General features: G+C 41.3%; 9 non-coding genes across 9 annotated transcripts; all 9 read left to right on the top strand.

Moving 5' to 3' along the window:
- Positions 1-703: 703 nt before the first annotated feature.
- TRNAS-CGA (transfer RNA serine (anticodon CGA)) lies at positions 704-785 on the top strand. Its single transcript has one exon. It is a non-coding gene; the product is annotated as a tRNA-Ser (tRNA).
- Positions 786-2128: 1343 nt separating this feature from the next.
- TRNAS-CGA (transfer RNA serine (anticodon CGA)) lies at positions 2129-2210 on the top strand. The gene has a single exon. It is a non-coding gene; the product is annotated as a tRNA-Ser (tRNA).
- Positions 2211-3553: 1343 nt separating this feature from the next.
- On the top strand, positions 3554-3635 carry TRNAS-CGA (transfer RNA serine (anticodon CGA)). Its single transcript has one exon. It is a non-coding gene; the product is annotated as a tRNA-Ser (tRNA).
- A 1343-nt stretch (positions 3636-4978) lies between these two features.
- TRNAS-CGA (transfer RNA serine (anticodon CGA)) lies at positions 4979-5060 on the top strand. The gene has a single exon. It is a non-coding gene; the product is annotated as a tRNA-Ser (tRNA).
- Positions 5061-12048: 6988 nt separating this feature from the next.
- Positions 12049-12130, top strand: TRNAS-CGA (transfer RNA serine (anticodon CGA)). The gene has a single exon. It is a non-coding gene; the product is annotated as a tRNA-Ser (tRNA).
- A 1343-nt stretch (positions 12131-13473) lies between these two features.
- On the top strand, positions 13474-13555 carry TRNAS-CGA (transfer RNA serine (anticodon CGA)). The gene has a single exon. It is a non-coding gene; the product is annotated as a tRNA-Ser (tRNA).
- A 1343-nt stretch (positions 13556-14898) lies between these two features.
- On the top strand, positions 14899-14980 carry TRNAS-CGA (transfer RNA serine (anticodon CGA)). Its single transcript has one exon. It is a non-coding gene; the product is annotated as a tRNA-Ser (tRNA).
- Positions 14981-16323: 1343 nt separating this feature from the next.
- Positions 16324-16405, top strand: TRNAS-CGA (transfer RNA serine (anticodon CGA)). Its single transcript has one exon. It is a non-coding gene; the product is annotated as a tRNA-Ser (tRNA).
- Positions 16406-17748: 1343 nt separating this feature from the next.
- On the top strand, positions 17749-17830 carry TRNAS-CGA (transfer RNA serine (anticodon CGA)). Its single transcript has one exon. It is a non-coding gene; the product is annotated as a tRNA-Ser (tRNA).
- Positions 17831-18869: the final 1039 nt, after the last annotated feature.

Genomic DNA, 18869 nt, shown 5'->3' with positions numbered 1-18869 from the left:
GCTTCTTTCGTATTCCACTCTGGTGAGATATCGGTCTTGGGAAAAACAGGCTAGTTCAGGAGCTAGCTACGTATATTGCAAACAATTGAGAGAAGAGATTCTGGAGGCATACTTGTGTGTTTACTATGTGACAAGCTATTCAAATTGCTCATCACTGAGGAATTAGTAAATAGAAATTGCCGATAAGGGTAAGGACATTTCTTCTAGATCGTGTCCAGTTGCTGTTAGGTACACCTTGATTTGGGTCAATAAACGCATTCAAAGGAATACTGATCATGTTATGCCTCTATCTAGCAAGACTTTGTAGACTTATTTGGAAGTTGTTTGCAGCTATGCTGAAACTTTTCATACCTGGTTTGAAGAAACTGACTTCTCCACACTGCAGAAATGCAAACAGTCACAGGAATATTCATCATTTTATGCCTATAACTGGCAATATTGTATTGATGTGTTTGGAGTAGTTTTTGTTGCAGTAATTCTAAAAACCTTCATACTAAGTTTGAGGAAACTGGTGTCTCCCCATGACTTGAACCACCACAAGTCTCAGCAGAGTTTCATTTTTATTTGCGCAATGCTGAAAACTGTCACACCTGGTTTAAGGAAACGGCTGTTTCCAGAGTACCTGAAGCCACCTTAGGCCTAGCAAAATGTTTCTGCAAGTGACAAAGTATTTTTAAAGTGTAATTTGTACAGCAGAAAGCAAGCTGTGATGGCCGAGTGGTTAAGGCGTTGGGCTCGAAATCCAATGGGATATTCCCGCGCAGGTTCAAATCCTGCTCACAGCGCTCTGGGTATTTTAAAAGCAATCAGACCAAAGCATTTGCATTTCACTACAATAGTTTAACTAAGTAAAGCTTTGGCACCAACCAGAGACACTAAATAAGTGTTGTACTGATTGCGGGTAAATGAAGGGAAAAATATACAGTATTTCACCACACATGGGATTAGGGATGAGTTCTAAATTGGTACTTTGCAATAGGTTGGTGTATTTGACAGCTCAGAACCATACCATTGTAAAGGGAAGATTACATTTGGGTATTGACAATCTACAATGACACTGCATCTGACTTGTAGTTACCAGTGGTGAGTAGAAATAGTCAATGACATGTTCAAAAAATTGGGGGTTTGAAAGTGCGTCACTAAGAAATGGCTGAAGGTCGATTTGATTTCCCCAGTTCTTAACTCTGTACAATTTAAAACAAGCCAGAATTTGAATCATCTCATTGACCATCATTAGATGTGAGTACATTTAAAAATATGCTATACTTCCTAGACCACACCTGGAATTTCCTGAGGTCTAAACCGAGACTTTGCAAATAGCTGTCCAGATCTCTGCAGACAAGAACAAACCCTGCTCAAGACAATTTTGGAATTTCACGCACAATCAAAAATTTGCATCAGGTCTAAAAAGGAAATTGAACCGTGGCTTCTTTCGTATTCCACTCTGGTGAGATATCGGTCTTGGGAAAAACAGGCTAGTTCAGGAGCTAGCTACGTATATTGCAAACAATTGAGAGAAGAGATTCTGGAGGCATACTTGTGTGTTTACTATGTGACAAGCTATTCAAATTGCTCATCACTGAGGAATTAGTAAATAGAAATTGCCGATAAGGGTAAGGACATTTCTTCTAGATCGTGTCCAGTTGCTGTTAGGTACACCTTGATTTGGGTCAATAAACGCATTCAAAGGAATACTGATCATGTTATGCCTCTATCTAGCAAGACTTTGTAGACTTATTTGGAAGTTGTTTGCAGCTATGCTGAAACTTTTCATACCTGGTTTGAAGAAACTGACTTCTCCACACTGCAGAAATGCAAACAGTCACAGGAATATTCATCATTTTATGCCTATAACTGGCAATATTGTATTGATGTGTTTGGAGTAGTTTTTGTTGCAGTAATTCTAAAAACCTTCATACTAAGTTTGAGGAAACTGGTGTCTCCCCATGACTTGAACCACCACAAGTCTCAGCAGAGTTTCATTTTTATTTGCGCAATGCTGAAAACTGTCACACCTGGTTTAAGGAAACGGCTGTTTCCAGAGTACCTGAAGCCACCTTAGGCCTAGCAAAATGTTTCTGCAAGTGACAAAGTATTTTTAAAGTGTAATTTGTACAGCAGAAAGCAAGCTGTGATGGCCGAGTGGTTAAGGCGTTGGACTCGAAATCCAATGGGATATTCCCGCGCAGGTTCAAATCCTGCTCACAGCGCTCTGGGTATTTTAATAGCAATCAGACCAAAGCATTTGCATTTCACTACAATAGTTTAACTAAGTAAAGCTTTGGCACCAACCAGAGACACTAAGTAAGTGTTGTACTGATTGCGGGTAAATGAAGGGAAAAATATACAGTATTTCACCACACATGGGATTAGGGATGAGTTCTAAAGTGGTACTTTGCAATAGGTTGGTGTATTTGACAGCTCAGAACCATACCATTGTAATGGGAAGATTACATTTGGGTATTGACAATCTACAATGACACTGCATTTGACTTGTAGTTACCAGTGGTGAGTAGAAATAGTCAATGACATGTTCAAAAAATTGGGGGTTTGAAAGTGCGTCACTAAGAAATGGCTGAAGGTCGATTTGATTTCCCCAGTTCTTAACTCTGTACAATTTAAAACAAGCCAGAATTTGAATCATCTCATTGACCATCATTAGATGTGAGTACATTTAAAAATATGCTATACTTCCTAGACCACACCTGGAATTTCCTGAGGTCTAAACCGAGACTTTGCAAATAGCTGTCTAGATCTCTGCAGACAAGAACAAACCCTGCTCAAGACAATTTTGGAATTTCACGCACAATCAAAAATTTGCATCAGGTCTAAAAAGGAAATTGAACCGTGGCTTCTTTCGTATTCCACTCTGGTGAGATATCGGTCTTGGGAAAAACAGGCTAGTTCAGGAGCTAGCTACGTATATTGCAAACAATTGAGAGAAGAGATTCTGGAGGCATACTTGTGTGTTTACTATGTGACAAGCTATTCAAATTGCTCATCACTGAGGAATTAGTAAATAGAAATTGCCGATAAGGGTAAGGACATTTCTTCTAGATCGTGTCCAGTTGCTGTTAGGTACACCTTGATTTGGGTCAATAAACGCATTCAAAGGAATACTGATCATGTTATGCCTCTATCTAGCAAGACTTTGTAGACTTATTTGGAAGTTGTTTGCAGCTATGCTGAAACTTTTCATACCTGGTTTGAAGAAACTGACTTCTCCACACTGCAGAAATGCAAACAGTCACAGGAATATTCATCATTTTATGCCTATAACTGGCAATATTGTATTGATGTGTTTGGAGTAGTTTTTGTTGCAGTAATTCTAAAAACCTTCATACTAAGTTTGAGGAAACTGGTGTCTCCCCATGACTTGAACCACCACAAGTCTCAGCAGAGTTTCATTTTTATTTGCGCAATGCTGAAAACTGTCACACCTGGTTTAAGGAAACGGCTGTTTCCAGAGTACCTGAAGCCACCTTAGGCCTAGCAAAATGTTTCTGCAAGTGACAAAGTATTTTTAAAGTGTAATTTGTACAGCAGAAAGCAAGCTGTGATGGCCGAGTGGTTAAGGCGTTGGGCTCGAAATCCAATGGGATATTCCCGCGCAGGTTCAAATCCTGCTCACAGCGCTCTGGGTATTTTAAAAGCAATCAGACCAAAGCATTTGCATTTCACTACAATAGTTTAACTAAGTAAAGCTTTGGCACCAACCAGAGACACTAAATAAGTGTTGTACTGATTGCGGGTAAATGAAGGGAAAAATATACAGTATTTCACCACACATGGGATTAGGGATGAGTTCTAAATTGGTACTTTGCAATAGGTTGGTGTATTTGACAGCTCAGAACCATACCATTGTAAAGGGAAGATTACATTTGGGTATTGACAATCTACAATGACACTGCATCTGACTTGTAGTTACCAGTGGTGAGTAGAAATAGTCAATGACATGTTCAAAAAATTGGGGGTTTGAAAGTGCGTCACTAAGAAATGGCTGAAGGTCGATTTGATTTCCCCAGTTCTTAACTCTGTACAATTTAAAACAAGCCAGAATTTGAATCATCTCATTGACCATCATTAGATGTGAGTACATTTAAAAATATGCTATACTTCCTAGACCACACCTGGAATTTCCTGAGGTCTAAACCGAGACTTTGCAAATAGCTGTCCAGATCTCTGCAGACAAGAACAAACCCTGCTCAAGACAATTTTGGAATTTCACGCACAATCAAAAATTTGCATCAGGTCTAAAAAGGAAATTGAACCGTGGCTTCTTTCGTATTCCACTCTGGTGAGATATCGGTCTTGGGAAAAACAGGCTAGTTCAGGAGCTAGCTACGTATATTGCAAACAATTGAGAGAAGAGATTCTGGAGGCATACTTGTGTGTTTACTATGTGACAAGCTATTCAAATTGCTCATCACTGAGGAATTAGTAAATAGAAATTGCCGATAAGGGTAAGGACATTTCTTCTAGATCGTGTCCAGTTGCTGTTAGGTACACCTTGATTTGGGTCAATAAACGCATTCAAAGGAATACTGATCATGTTATGCCTCTATCTAGCAAGACTTTGTAGACTTATTTGGAAGTTGTTTGCAGCTATGCTGAAACTTTTCATACCTGGTTTGAAGAAACTGACTTCTCCACACTGCAGAAATGCAAACAGTCACAGGAATATTCATCATTTTATGCCTATAACTGGCAATATTGTATTGATGTGTTTGGAGTAGTTTTTGTTGCAGTAATTCTAAAAACCTTCATACTAAGTTTGAGGAAACTGGTGTCTCCCCATGACTTGAACCACCACAAGTCTCAGCAGAGTTTCATTTTTATTTGCGCAATGCTGAAAACTGTCACACCTGGTTTAAGGAAACGGCTGTTTCCAGAGTACCTGAAGCCACCTTAGGCCTAGCAAAATGTTTCTGCAAGTGACAAAGTATTTTTAAAGTGTAATTTGTACAGCAGAAAGCAAGCTGTGATGGCCGAGTGGTTAAGGCGTTGGACTCGAAATCCAATGGGATATTCCCGCGCAGGTTCAAATCCTGCTCACAGCGCTCTGGGTATTTTAAAAGCAATCAGACCAAAGCATTTGCATTTCACTACAATAGTTTAACTAAGTAAAGCTTTGGCACCAACCAGAGACACTAAATAAGTGTTGTACTGATTGCGGGTAAATGAAGGGAAAAATACAGGAAAATTAATACTTACCTATCGGAAATTTTCCTTTCCTGGTGCAATTCCATGGCAGCATACTATGGGTTTGGCTCCGCCCCCCAAACCCCATTGGACAACATAACTATAAGTGTTTGCTGTGCTAGCTAGCCCACCATTCTTGTAACTATCCACCTCCCCGATCTTGGGTGGGACCGTATGCTGCCATGGAATTGCACCAGGAAAGGAAAATTTCCGATAGGTAAGTATTAATTTTCCTGTTTCCCTGGTGCTTCCATGGCAGCATACTATGGGATTTAACTAGCCAATAAATGGAATCAAACAGGGAGGGAATGCCAACACTCTTTATTTAACAGTATGAGCGGCAGAAATTATTGAACGACCGACATCCGCCGTAGTAAGAGAGCACGGATCAATTTTATAATGATCCACAAAGGTGTTACTGGAAGACCATCCCGCAGCCTTGCATATTGCCGATAAGGAGACTCCAGCGAAGGACGCCCAAGAAGAAGCGATTCCTCGAGTAGAGTGGGCCGAAGTATTATCAGGAGGAAGAAGCCCCTTAGACCTATAAGCATCCGATATAATTTTCCTTATCCAGGAAGCAATAGTTCTTGCAGAAACTTCAAACCCCTTTCTATATCCTCTCGGAGCCACAAGTAAGCGGTCTGTTTTTCTAAAGGGTTGCGTCAAGGTTAGATACTTCCTAAGTAAAGAGACCATATCCAGAGGATGAGGCTTTAACGAATCTTCGTCATCAAACAAGGCTGGAAGAGATAATTCACTGTCCAGATGGAATACTGACACCACTTTTGGAAGAAACTCCATTATTGGTCTTAGAATGACCCGATCCTCATATAGTACCAGGTATGGCTCCTTGCAACCTAAAGCATGTAATTCCGATACTCTTTTTGTAGAGGTGATAGCCAATAAAAAGGCCAGCTTGTTCGTCAAGTTTATTAATGAACATTGTTCCAATGGATAGAAAGGAGTAGAACTTAGGAAATCCAGGACAATAGGCAAATCCCACTTAGGATAAATATTCCTTCTGGGCGGTCTCATTTTTAGGGTAGCCTTCAAAAACTGCTGTACTAGCGGATTCAGAGACCACCTTTCCCCTGAAAGTGAGGATAATGCTGTAACATGAACCTTGAGAGTGTTATAACTAAGGCCTAGGTCTAATCCGGCTTGAAGAAAGTCTAGGACATTAGAAACTACAGCTGATTGAGGGTCAAAATCGTTTCTGGATGCAAAGTCCACAAATTTAGACCAAACCTTGTTATATACTGTATAAGTGGTAGTTTTTCTTGCCTTTAGAAGTGTATTTACCACTGCCTCGGAACACCCTACGTCTGTAAACCTTTGCCTCTCAATATCCAAGCCGCTAGATGTAGCTTGTGCGGAGCTGGATGGAAAATCTCTCCCTGGCACAGAAGTTTTGGAGAGGTCTGTAGGAACTGAGGTCTGGACTGTGCCAACTGCAACAGGAGTGGGAACCAGACCCTCTTGGGCCAGTATGGCAGAATTGCAATAACAGTTGATGGTTCCATCATTAACTTCCGGAGGAATCTGAATATCAGCGGAACTGGTGGAAATGCGTAAAGCAGGATTGGTGGCCAGCTCTGGGCTAAGGCATCCACAGCTAGTGCTTTTGGAGAGGGCGTTCTCGAGTAAAAAAGAGGCAGCTTGTGATTGCGATTTGAAGCAAAGAGGTCTATGTTCGGCATACCCCATTTCCGCGTAAGTTCCCGGAAGGTTTCCTGATTTAAAGACCACTCGTTGTTGTCCAAGGTTGTTCTTGACAACGAGTCCGCTTTCTTGTTGAGTTTGCCTGGAATATGAACCGCTTTCAGAAGAAGAAGATTCTCCTCCGCCCAGCTGAACAGGAGAGCAGCTTCCTGAGACAACACTTGACTGTGAGTTCCTCCCTGATTCTGGATGTAGGCCACTGTGGTGGAATTGTCCGACCTTAAGCAAACCGCCTGATTGCGGAGAAGAGGAGCCATTGCTTCTAGAGCCAACCGTGCTGCTCGCAACTCTAATAGATTTGAACTGCTCATAAAAGGATGACATGGCCACTGAGCCTGGACTACTTGGTCTTGACACCATGCTCCCCAACCGAATAGGCTGGCATCCGTCGTGACATATATCCAAGATACTGGCCGGAGAGAGAAACCCCTCTGAAGATGAAGTTCCTCGCACCACCAGAGAAGGGAGTCCCTCATGGCTGGAAGCATAGATATCCTCTGCTGGTGATCTGTCTTGTCCCATTGGCGCAAAAAAGGGAGTTGGAAGACCCTCATGCGCCAGTGAGCCCATCTGACCATGGGTATGGTTGCTGATAATGTTCCTAGCAGCTGAAGACATTCCCTTGCTGACAAGTGAGGGAATTTGAAAGCTTTTAGTATACATTGGAAAATCACCGGAATTTTTTCCTTTGGAAGGGACACTGTATTGTTGATGGTATCGAACCGTGCACCCAGGTAGGTCATTGCTCTGGAAGGATCTAACTGGCTCTTCTGGTGGTTGACCACCCAACCCAGATCTTGTAATAGATTCAAGCTTCTTCTTACTTGTTCTTGAAGGTGAATCTGGGAGCCTGACAGGATTAGTATATCGTCCAAGTAGTGGAAGATACGAATTCCCTCTTGCCTTAATAGAGCTATTGCGGTTTGCAGGACCTTCGAGAAAGTTCTGGGCGAGGTGGAAAGGCCGAACGGTAGTGCTGTGAATTGTAGATGTATGTCCTGCAGGACGAATCTCAAGTAGAGCTGAAAAGTTGGATGAATCGGGATATGGAAGTATGCGTCCTTTAGGTCTATAGACGCCATATAATCGTTGGGCTGAACGCAGAGAATGATGGATTGAAGGGATTCCATCTTGAAATGAGGCAGATGAATGTGCTTGTTCAGTTTCTTCAAATCTATCACAGGGCGCCAATCCCCTGACTTCTTTGCTACTAAAAATAGAGGCGAGTAGACGCCCTTGCCTCTTTGTGAGATGGGAACTTCCCGTACAGCATTTTGTAAGACTAACTGCTTGACGTAGCGTATGAGGCATAGTCTCTTCTCCTTCAAAGCCGGGAGTCTTGTCGGAATGTATATGTTCTCTGGAGGTGTTCTGAACTCCCATTTGTGACCTTTCGAAATGGTCGACAAGACCCAAGGATCTGAAACCCTGTCCACCCACACTCGAGCGTAGAAACTGAGTCTCGCTCCAACCGGCGGAGTGTGGGCGGACAAGGCCTCAAAAGGACTTCCCCTGGGACTGTCGAGTAGAGGTGGTGGATTTAATTTTCTTTGATAAGGCAGTTTGGGCTCCTTGCCATCTTCGCTGATACTCTTTACCAGGTCTATACGATTTAACGGTATTGAACTTTTGGAAAGGAGGTTTCTGGCCAAAACGCTGTTTTCTCACTTTCCTATCTTGAGGAATGTCTCCGGATTTTCCACCAGTTTTTCTTGCTATAGCCGCATCAAGCTTTTCACCGAACAGGGCTGAACCATTAAACGGTATCTTGACCCATGTCTGTTTGGAGGTAGAGTCGGCACTCCAAGGCTTCAGCCAGAGAGCTCTCCTGGCCGTCACCGATGTTAACATCGCTCTTGAAGAAGCTCGTACTCCATCTATGGCTGCCTCGCCCACGAAATCTGAAGCAATCTTTAAGTCTTCTAGCCCCGAGACGATCTGCTCCATATCTGCTCCCGCTTTAACTGCATCTTCGATATTATTAATCCAAACCTTCATGGCTCTTGATAAAGAAGTAAGCGCTATAGATGTTCTGCAAGCAGCTCCCGCTGCCACATAATTCTTCCTTAAGTCACCTTCCATCTTGCGATCCAGAGTATCTATGAACGACACGGAGTCCTCTGACGGCAAGGTGACGTGCTTCGCTAGACTTGCCACCGATGCATCTACCGTAGGAGCATTCTGGAGAGATCTTAATTCCTCTTCCTTCAATGGATACAGCTTTGCCCATCTGTTTGTAAAGGATGATTTATTTTCCACCTTTGACCATTCCTCTTCTATCACCCCTTTAATTTCCTTCATAAGGGGAAAAGAAGTACTTGATTTTGATAGATGAGGATAGTATTTTGGTACCTCTGGGGTGGAGTCGTCTAGGTCTTCCCATTGAAGGGCCTCTTTTATAGCCGCAACCAGCGGTTGTACCAGCGAAAATTGGAAATTGATCTGCTCTTCTGGCTCCGAGTTCGAGTCCTGTGATTGATCCATGTTTAAAGAGACATTGGGTTGAGTAGCCGCGGCTATTGGAACTTGCGTAACTTCCCGATGAGTAGGGGCCTCCTGTGACGGGCCCGGAACTGGTGCTTGTGTTGCTAACTCTTCCCTTACCGCCTGTTTAATAAGCTGTAATACTGTTGAAGAATCTTCAGCGGTATTTACTGACTGTTCTTCAAAGCATTTTTCACAAACAATTTTTCCCGGAATTGCCTTCTTTCCGCACATCCAACAATCAGATCTTTGCGGCCTAGTTGGCGAGGAAAGACGCGGAGGCGTCGGTGAGCGTCTTCTCGACCTTGACCTCGATCTTGATCTGTACCGTGAAGCAGATTTGTCTCGACGAGAATCAGTTCTAGATCTTCTGGTCTCATCCTTCCGTGAAGATTTATGATGTTTCGACGAGGTTTGAGATCGATGTTTGTCTTTTTTAGGTCTAGAGGGGCTGAAAGGAATACTAATTAGTATTCTAGAGCCAAGACCCTCCTTTTTTTTTTTTTTTTTTTTTTTCAAGATATCCAGCCATACCTGTAAGCTTCCTGCCGATCCCTTGTTCGACCCATAATAGGAAAGCTCAATCTGCAGATAAAGGAAGAGAGAAAAGAATAAGGTTAATTATAAAAGAAAGATTAGAAAGAAGAATGGGGATTCTGCTTTAAATAAACATTTGCATACCTAAACAAATGTGTATCTGTGTAAAAATACTGCACAGGTATTCCCCAGAGGGTAGTCAGCTTCTCTCCTCACAGCTCTGACAGGAGCTTCAGAAAAAAGCACCTGTCAGGCTGAAAACGGCAGCTTAAATAGTTAGGCATCTCCTGAGCATGCTTAGAGAGAGATGCCCAAAACAAAGATGGCCGCCGCTACGGAGAGAAAGGGCAAAGAGGAGGGATCTAGAGAGGAAGTACAAATTCCTCCCTAGTCTCGCGCGCGCGCGCGAGAGTTTGGCTGCACAGCGTCTAGCGTCCTCCTCAGCCGGCGTCCACCGGAGCAACCAGAGCCTGCCCGTAGGGCAGAGCGGACAGACATCTCCGCTCGCCCCTGACACCCAGCGATGCGCCTGCACCGCCCAAAGCAGAGCCAGAGCAGGCAAGAGAAACGAAAAAAAAAAAAAAAAAAGCTTCCAGAATCTGCAGCCATGCAACTAATCTGCATTTAGCAGACATTGTACAATATTGGGGACAGGCAACCCCCCTGCCCTCAAGAGTGCATTTAGCACACATAGGAGCCTTCCCCAGGGAAAGGGATAAACCCTGGGGGAACTGCAAACACAAAAGGAAAATAGAGTAAAATAGTGTCCATAGAGAGGGGAGGACAAGAGAAAAAAGAATGGTGGGCTAGCTAGCACAGCAAACACTTATAGTTATGTTGTCCAATGGGGTTTGGGGGGCGGAGCCAAACCCATAGTATGCTGCCATGGAAGCACCAGGGAAATACAGTATTTCACCACACATGGGATTAGGGATGAGTTCTAAAGTGGTACTTTGCAATAGGTTGGTGTATTTGACAGCTCAGAACCATACCATTGTAAAGGGAAGATTACATTTGGGTATTGACAATCTACAATGACACTGCATCTGACTTGTAGTTACCAGTGGTGAGTAGAAATAGTCAATGACATGTTCAAAAAATTGGGGGTTTGAAAGTGCGTCACTAAGAAATGGCTGAAGGTCGATTTGATTTCCCCAGTTCTTAACTCTGTACAATTTAAAACAAGCCAGAATTTGAATCATCTCATTGACCATCATTAGATGTGAGTACATTTAAAAATATGCTATACTTCCTAGACCACACCTGGAATTTCCTGAGGTCTAAACCGAGACTTTGCAAATAGCTGTCCAGATCTCTGCAGACAAGAACAAACCCTGCTCAAGACAATTTTGGAATTTCACGCACAATCAAAAATTTGCATCAGGTCTAAAAAGGAAATTGAACCGTGGCTTCTTTCGTATTCCACTCTGGTGAGATATCGGTCTTGGGAAAAACAGGCTAGTTCAGGAGCTAGCTACGTATATTGCAAACAATTGAGAGAAGAGATTCTGGAGGCATACTTGTGTGTTTACTATGTGACAAGCTATTCAAATTGCTCGTCACTGAGGAATTAGTAAATAGAAATTGCCTATAATTTCTTCTAGATCGTGTCCAGTTGCTGTTAGGTACACCTTGATTTGGGTCAATAAACGCATTCAAAGGAATACTGATCATGTTATGCCTCTATCTAGCAAGACTTTGTAGACTTATTTGGAAGTTGTTTGCAGCTATGCTGAAACTTTTCATACCTGGTTTGAAGAAACTGACTTCTCCACACTGCAGAAATGCAAACAGTCACAGGAATATTCATCATTTTATGCCTATAACTGGCAATATTGTATTGATGTGTTTGGAGTAGTTTTTGTTGCAGTAATTCTAAAAACCTTCATACTAAGTTTGAGGAAACTGGTGTCTCCCCATGACTTGAACCACCACAAGTCTCAGCAGAGTTTCATTTTTATTTGCGCAATGCTGAAAACTGTCACACCTGGTTTAAGGAAACGGCTGTTTCCAGAGTACCTGAAGCCACCTTAGGCCTAGCAAAATGTTTCTGCAAGTGACAAAGTATTTTTAAAGTGTAATTTGTACAGCAGAAAGCAAGCTGTGATGGCCGAGTGGTTAAGGCGTTGGACTCGAAATCCAATGGGATATTCCCGCGCAGGTTCAAATCCTGCTCACAGCGCTCTGGGTATTTTAATAGCAATCAGACCAAAGCATTTGCATTTCACTACAATAGTTTAACTAAGTAAAGCTTTGGCACCAACCAGAGACACTAAATAAGTGTTGTACTGATTGCGGGTAAATGAAGGGAAAAATATACAGTATTTCACCACACATGGGATTAGGGATGAGTTCTAAAGTGGTACTTTGCAATAGGTTGGTGTATTTGACAGCTCAGAACCATACCATTGTAATGGGAAGATTACATTTGGGTATTGACAATCTACAATGACACTGCATTTGACTTGTAGTTACCAGTGGTAAGTAGAAATAGTCAATGACATGTGCAAAAAATTGGGGGTTTGAAAGTGCGTCAGTAAGAAATGGCTGAAGGTCGATTTGATTTCCCCAGTTCTTAACTCTGTACAATTTAAAACAAGCCAGAATTTGGATCATCTCATTGACCATCATTAGATGTGAGTACATTTAAAAATATGCTATACTTCCTAGACCACACCTGGAATTTCCTGAGGTCTAAACCGAGACTTTGCAAATAGCTGTCCAGATCTCTGCAGACAAGTACAAACACTGCTCAAGACAATTTTGGAATTTCACGCACAATCAAAAATTTGCATCAGGTCTAAAAAGGAAATTGAACCGTGGCTTCTTTCGTATTCCACTCTGGTGAGATATCGGTCTTGGGAAAAACAGGCTAGTTCAGGAGCTAGCTACGTATATTGCAAACAATTGAGAGAAGAGATTCTGGAGGCATACTTGTGTGTTTACTATGTGACAAGCTATTCAAATTGCTCATCACTGAGGAATTAGTAAATAGAAATTGCCGATAAGGGTAAGGACATTTCTTCTAGATCGTGTCCAGTTGCTGTTAGGTACACCTTGATTTGGGTCAATAAACGCATTCAAAGGAATACTGATCATGTTATGCCTCTATCTAGCAAGACTTTGTAGACTTATTTGGAAGTTGTTTGCAGCTATGCTGAAACTTTTCATACCTGGTTTGAAGAAACTGACTTCTCCACACTGCAGAAATGCAAACAGTCACAGGAATATTCATCATTTTATGCCTATAACTGGCAATATTGTATTGATGTGTTTGGAGTAGTTTTTGTTGCAGTAATTCTAAAAACCTTCATACTAAGTTTGAGGAAACTGGTGTCTCCCCATGACTTGAACCACCACAAGTCTCAGCAGAGTTTCATTTTTATTTGCGCAATGCTGAAAACTGTCACACCTGGTTTAAGGAAACGGCTGTTTCCAGAGTACCTGAAGCCACCTTAGGCCTAGCAAAATGTTTCTGCAAGTGACAAAGTATTTTTAAAGTGTAATTTGTACAGCAGAAAGCAAGCTGTGATGGCCGAGTGGTTAAGGCGTTGGACTCGAAATCCAATGGGATATTCCTGCGCAGGTTCAAATCCTGCTCACAGCGCTCTGGGTATTTTAATAGCAATCAGACCAAAGCATTTGCATTTCACTACAATAGTTTAACTAAGTAAAGCTTTGGCACCAACCAGAGACACTAAATAAGTGTTGTACTGATTGCGGGTAAATGAAGGGAAAAATATACAGTATTTCACCACACATGGGATTAGGGATGAGTTCTAAAGTGGTACTTTGCAATAGGTTGGTGTATTTGACAGCTCAGAACCATACCATTGTAATGGGAAGATTACATTTGGGTATTGACAATTTACAATGACACTGCATTTGACTTGTAGTTACCAGTGGTGAGTAGAAATAGTCAATGACATGTTCAAAAAATTGGGGGTTTGAAAGTGCGTCACTAAGAAATGGCTGAAGGTCGATTTGATTTCCCCAGTTCTTAACTCTGTACAATTTAAAACAAGCCAGAATTTGGATCATCTCATTGACCATCATTAGATGTGAGTACATTTAAAAATATGCTATACTTCCTAGACCACACCTGGAATTTCCTGAGGTCTAAACCGAGACTTTGCAAATAGCTGTCCAGATCTCTGCAGACAAGTACAAACACTGCTCAAGACAATTTTGGAATTTCACGCACAATAAAAAATTTGCATCAGGTCTAAAAACGAAATTGAACCGTGGCTTCTTTCGTATTCCACTCTGGTGAGATATCGGTCTTGGGAAAAACAGGCTAGTTCAGGAGCTAGCTACGTATATTGCAAACAATTGAGAGAAGAGATTCTGGAGGCATACTTGTGTGTTTACTATGTGACAAGCTATTCAAATTGCTCATCACTGAAGAATTAGTAAATAGAAATTGCCGATAAGGGTAAGGACATTTCTTCTAGATCGTGTCCAGTTGCTGTTAGGTACACCTTGATTTGGGTCAATAAACGCATTCAAAGGAATACTGATCATGTTATGCCTCTATCTAGCAAGACTTTGTAGACTTATTTGGAAGTTGTTTGCAGCTATGCTGAAACTTTTCATACCTGGTTTGAAGAAACTGACTTCTCCACACTGCAGAAATGCAAACAGTCACAGGAATATTCATCATTTTATGCCTATAACTGGCAATATTGTATTGATGTGTTTGGAGTAGTTTTTGTTGCAGTAATTCTAAAAACCTTCATACTAAGTTTGAGGAAACTGGTGTCTCCCCATGACTTGAACCACCACAAGTCTCAGCAGAGTTTCATTTTTATTTGCGCAATGCTGAAAACTGTCACACCTGGTTTAAGGAAACGGCTGTTTCCAGAGTACCTGAAGCCACCTTAGGCCTAGCAAAATGTTTCTGCAAGTGACAAAGTATTTTTAAAGTGTAATTTGTACAGCAGAAAGCAAGCTGTGATGGCCGAGTGGTTAAGGCGTTGGACTCGAAATCCAATGGGATATTCCCGCGCAGGTTCAAATCCTGCTCACAGCGCTCTGGGTATTTTAATAGCAATCAGACCAAAGCATTTGCATTTCACTACAATAGTTTAACTAAGTAAAGCTTTGGCACCAACCAGAGACACTAAATAAGTGTTGTACTGATTGCGGGTAAATGAAGGGAAAAATATACAGTATTTCACCACACATGGGCTTAGGGATGAGTTCTAAAGTGGTACTTTGCAATAGGTTGGTGTATTTGACAGCTCAGAACCATACCATTGTAATGGGAAGATTACATTTGGGTATTGACAATCTACAATGACACTGCATTTGACTTGTAGTTACCAGTGGTGAGTAGAAATAGTCAATGACATGTGCAAAAAATTGGGGGTTTGAAAGTACGTCAGTAAGAAATGGCTGAAGGTCGATTTGATTTCCCCAGTTCTTAACTCTGTACAATTTAAAACAAGCCAGAATTTGGATCATCTCATTGACCATCATTAGATGTGAGTACATTTAAAAATATGCTATACTTCCTAGACCACACCTGGAATTTCCTGAGGTCTAAACCGAGACTTTGCAAATAGCTGTCCAGATCTCTGCAGATAAGAACAAACCCTGCTCAAGACAATTTTGGAATTTCACGCACAATCAAAAATTTGCATCAGGTCTAAAAAGGAAATTGAACCGTGGCTTCTTTCGTATTCCACTCTGGTGAGATATCGGTCTTGGGAAAAACAGGCTAGTTCAGGAGCTAGCTACGTATATTGCAAACAATTGAGAGAAGAGATTCTGGAGGCATACTTGTGTGTTTACTATGTGACAAGCTATTCAAATTGCTCATCACTGAGGAATTAGTAAATAGAAATTGCCGATAAGGGTAAGGACATTTCTTCTAGATCGTGTCCAGTTGCTGTTAGGTACACCTTGATTTGGGTCAATAAACGCATTCAAAGGAATACTGATCATGTTATGCCTCTATCTAGCAAGACTTTGTAGACTTATTTGGAAGTTGTTTGCAGCTATGCTGAAACTTTTCATACCTGGTTTGAAGAAACTGACTTCTCCACACTGCAGAAATGCAAACAGTCACAGGAATATTCATCATTTTATGCCTATAACTGGCAATATTGTATTGATGTGTTTGGAGTAGTTTTTGTTGCAGTAATTCTAAAAACCTTCATACTAAGTTTGAGGAAACTGGTGTCTCCCCATGACTTGAACCACCACAAGTCTCAGCAGAGTTTCATTTTTATTTGCGCAATGCTGAAAACTGTCACACCTGGTTTAAGGAAACGGCTGTTTCCAGAGTACCTGAAGCCACCTTAGGCCTAGCAAAATGTTTCTGCAAGTGACAAAGTATTTTTAAAGTGTAATTTGTACAGCAGAAAGCAAGCTGTGATGGCCGAGTGGTTAAGGCTTTGGACTCGAAATCCAATGGGATATTCCCGCGCAGGTTCAAATCCTGCTCACAGCGCTCTGGGTATTTTAATAGCAATCAGACCAAAGCATTTGCATTTCACTACAATAGTTTAACTAAGTAAAGCTTTGGCACCAACCAGAGACACTAAATAAGTGTTGTACTGATTGCGGGTAAATGAAGGGAAAAATATACAGTATTTCACCACACATGGGATTAGGGATGAGTTCTAAAGTGGTACTTTGCAATAGGTTGGTGTATTTGACAGCTCAGAACCATACCATTGTAATGGGAAGATTACATTTGGGTATTGACAATCTACAATGACACTGCATTTGACTTGTAGTTACCAGTGGTGAGTAGAAATAGTCAATGACATGTGCAAAAAATTGGGGGTTTGAAAGTGCGTCAGTAAGAAATGGCTGAAGGTCGATTTGATTTCCCCAGTTCTTAACTCTGTACAATTTAAAACAAGCCAGAATTTGGATCATCTCATTGACCATCATTAGATGTGAGTACATTTAAAAATATGCTATACTTCCTAGACCACACCTGGAATTTCCTGAGTTCTAAACCGAGACTTTGCAAATAGCTGTCCAGATCTCTGCAGACAAGTACAAACACTGCTCAAGACAATTTTGGAATTTCACGCACAATCAAAAATTTGCATCAGGTCTAAAAAGGAAATTGAACCGTGGCTTCTTTCGTATTCCACTCTGGTGAGATATCGGTCTTGGGAAAAACAGGCTTGTTCAGGAGCTAGCTACGTATATTGCAAACAATTGAGAGAAGAGATTCTGGAGGCATACTTGTATGTTTACTATGTGACAAGCTATTCAAATTGCTCATCACTGAGGAATTAGTAAATAGAAATTGCCGATAAGGGTAAGGACATTTCTTCTAGATCGTGTCCAGTTGCTGTTAGGTACACCTTGATTTGGGTCAATAAACGCATTCAAAGGAATACTGATCATGTTATGCCTCTATCTAGCAAGACTTTGTAGACTTATTTGGAAGTTGTTTGCAGCTATGCTGAAACTTTTCATACCTGGTTTGAAGAAACTGACTTCTCCACACTGCAGAAATGCAAACAGTCACAGGAATATTCATCATTTTATGCCTATAACTGGCAATATTGTATTGATGTGTTTGGAGTAGTTTTTGTTGCAGTAATTCTAAAAACCTTCATACTAAGTTTGAGGAAACTGGTGTCTCCCCATGACTTGAACCACCACAAGTCTCAGCAGAGTTTCATTTTTATTTGCGCAATGCTGAAAACTGTCACACCTGGTTTAAGGAAACGGCTGTTTCCAGAGTACCTGAAGCCACCTTAGGCCTAGCAAAATGTTTCTGCAAGTGACAAAGTATTTTTAAAGTGTAATTTGTGCAGCAGAAAGCAAGCTGTGATGGCCGAGTGGTTAAGGCGTTGGACTCGAAATCCAATGGGATATTCCCGCGCAGGTTCAAATCCTGCTCACAGCGCTCTGGGTATTTTAATAGCAATCAGACCAAAGCATTTGCATTTCACTACAATAGTTTAACTAAGTAAAGCTTTGGCACCAACCAGAGACACTAAATAAGTGTTGTACTGATTGCGGGTAAATGAAGGGAAAAATATACAGTATTTCACCACACATGGGATTAGGGATGAGTTCTAAAGTGGTACTTTGCAATAGGTTGGTGTATTTGACAGCTCAGAACCATACCATTGTAATGGGAAGATTACATTTGGGTATTGACAATTTACAATGACACTGCATTTGACTTGTAGTTACCAGTGGTGAGTAGAAATAGTCAATGACATGTTCAAAAAATTGGGGGTTTGAAAGTGCGTCACTAAGAAATGGCTGAAAGTCGATTTGATTTCCCCAGTTCTTAACTCTGTACAATTTAAAACAAGCCAGAATTTGAATCATCTCATTGACCATCATTAGATGTGAGTACATTTAAAAATATGCTATACTTCCTAGACCACACCTGGAATTTCCTGAGGTCTAAACCGAGACTTTGCAAATAGCTGTCCAGATCTCTGCAGACAAGAACAAACCCTGCTCAAGACAATTTTGGAATTTCACGCACAATCAAAAATTTGCATCAGGTCTAAAAAGGAAATTGAACCGTGGCTTCTTTCGTATTCCACTCTGGTGAGATATCGGTCTTGGGAAAAACAGGCTAGTTCAGGAGCTAGCTACGTATATTGCAAACAATTGAGAGAAGAGATTCTGGAGGCATACTTGTGTGTTTACTATGTGACAAGCTATTCAAATTGCTCATCACTGAGGAATTAGTAAATAGAAATTGCCGATAAGGGTAAGGACATTTCTTCTAGATCGTGTCCAGTCGCTCTTAGGTACACCTTGATTTGGGTCAATAAACGCATTCAAAGGAATACTGATCATGTTATGCCTCTATCTAGCAAGACTTTGTAGACTTATTTGGAAGTTGTTTGCAGCTATGCTGAAACTTTTCATACCTGGTTTGAAGAAACTGACTTCTCCACACTGCAGAAATGCAAACAGTC

Source organism: Hyperolius riggenbachi, chromosome 3, assembly GCF_040937935.1.
Source record: "Hyperolius riggenbachi isolate aHypRig1 chromosome 3, aHypRig1.pri, whole genome shotgun sequence".
Taxonomy (NCBI): domain Eukaryota; kingdom Metazoa; phylum Chordata; class Amphibia; order Anura; family Hyperoliidae; genus Hyperolius; species Hyperolius riggenbachi.
The sequence above is the reverse complement of the archived record's forward strand: the minus strand, read 5'-3'. Positions and strand labels throughout refer to the sequence as shown.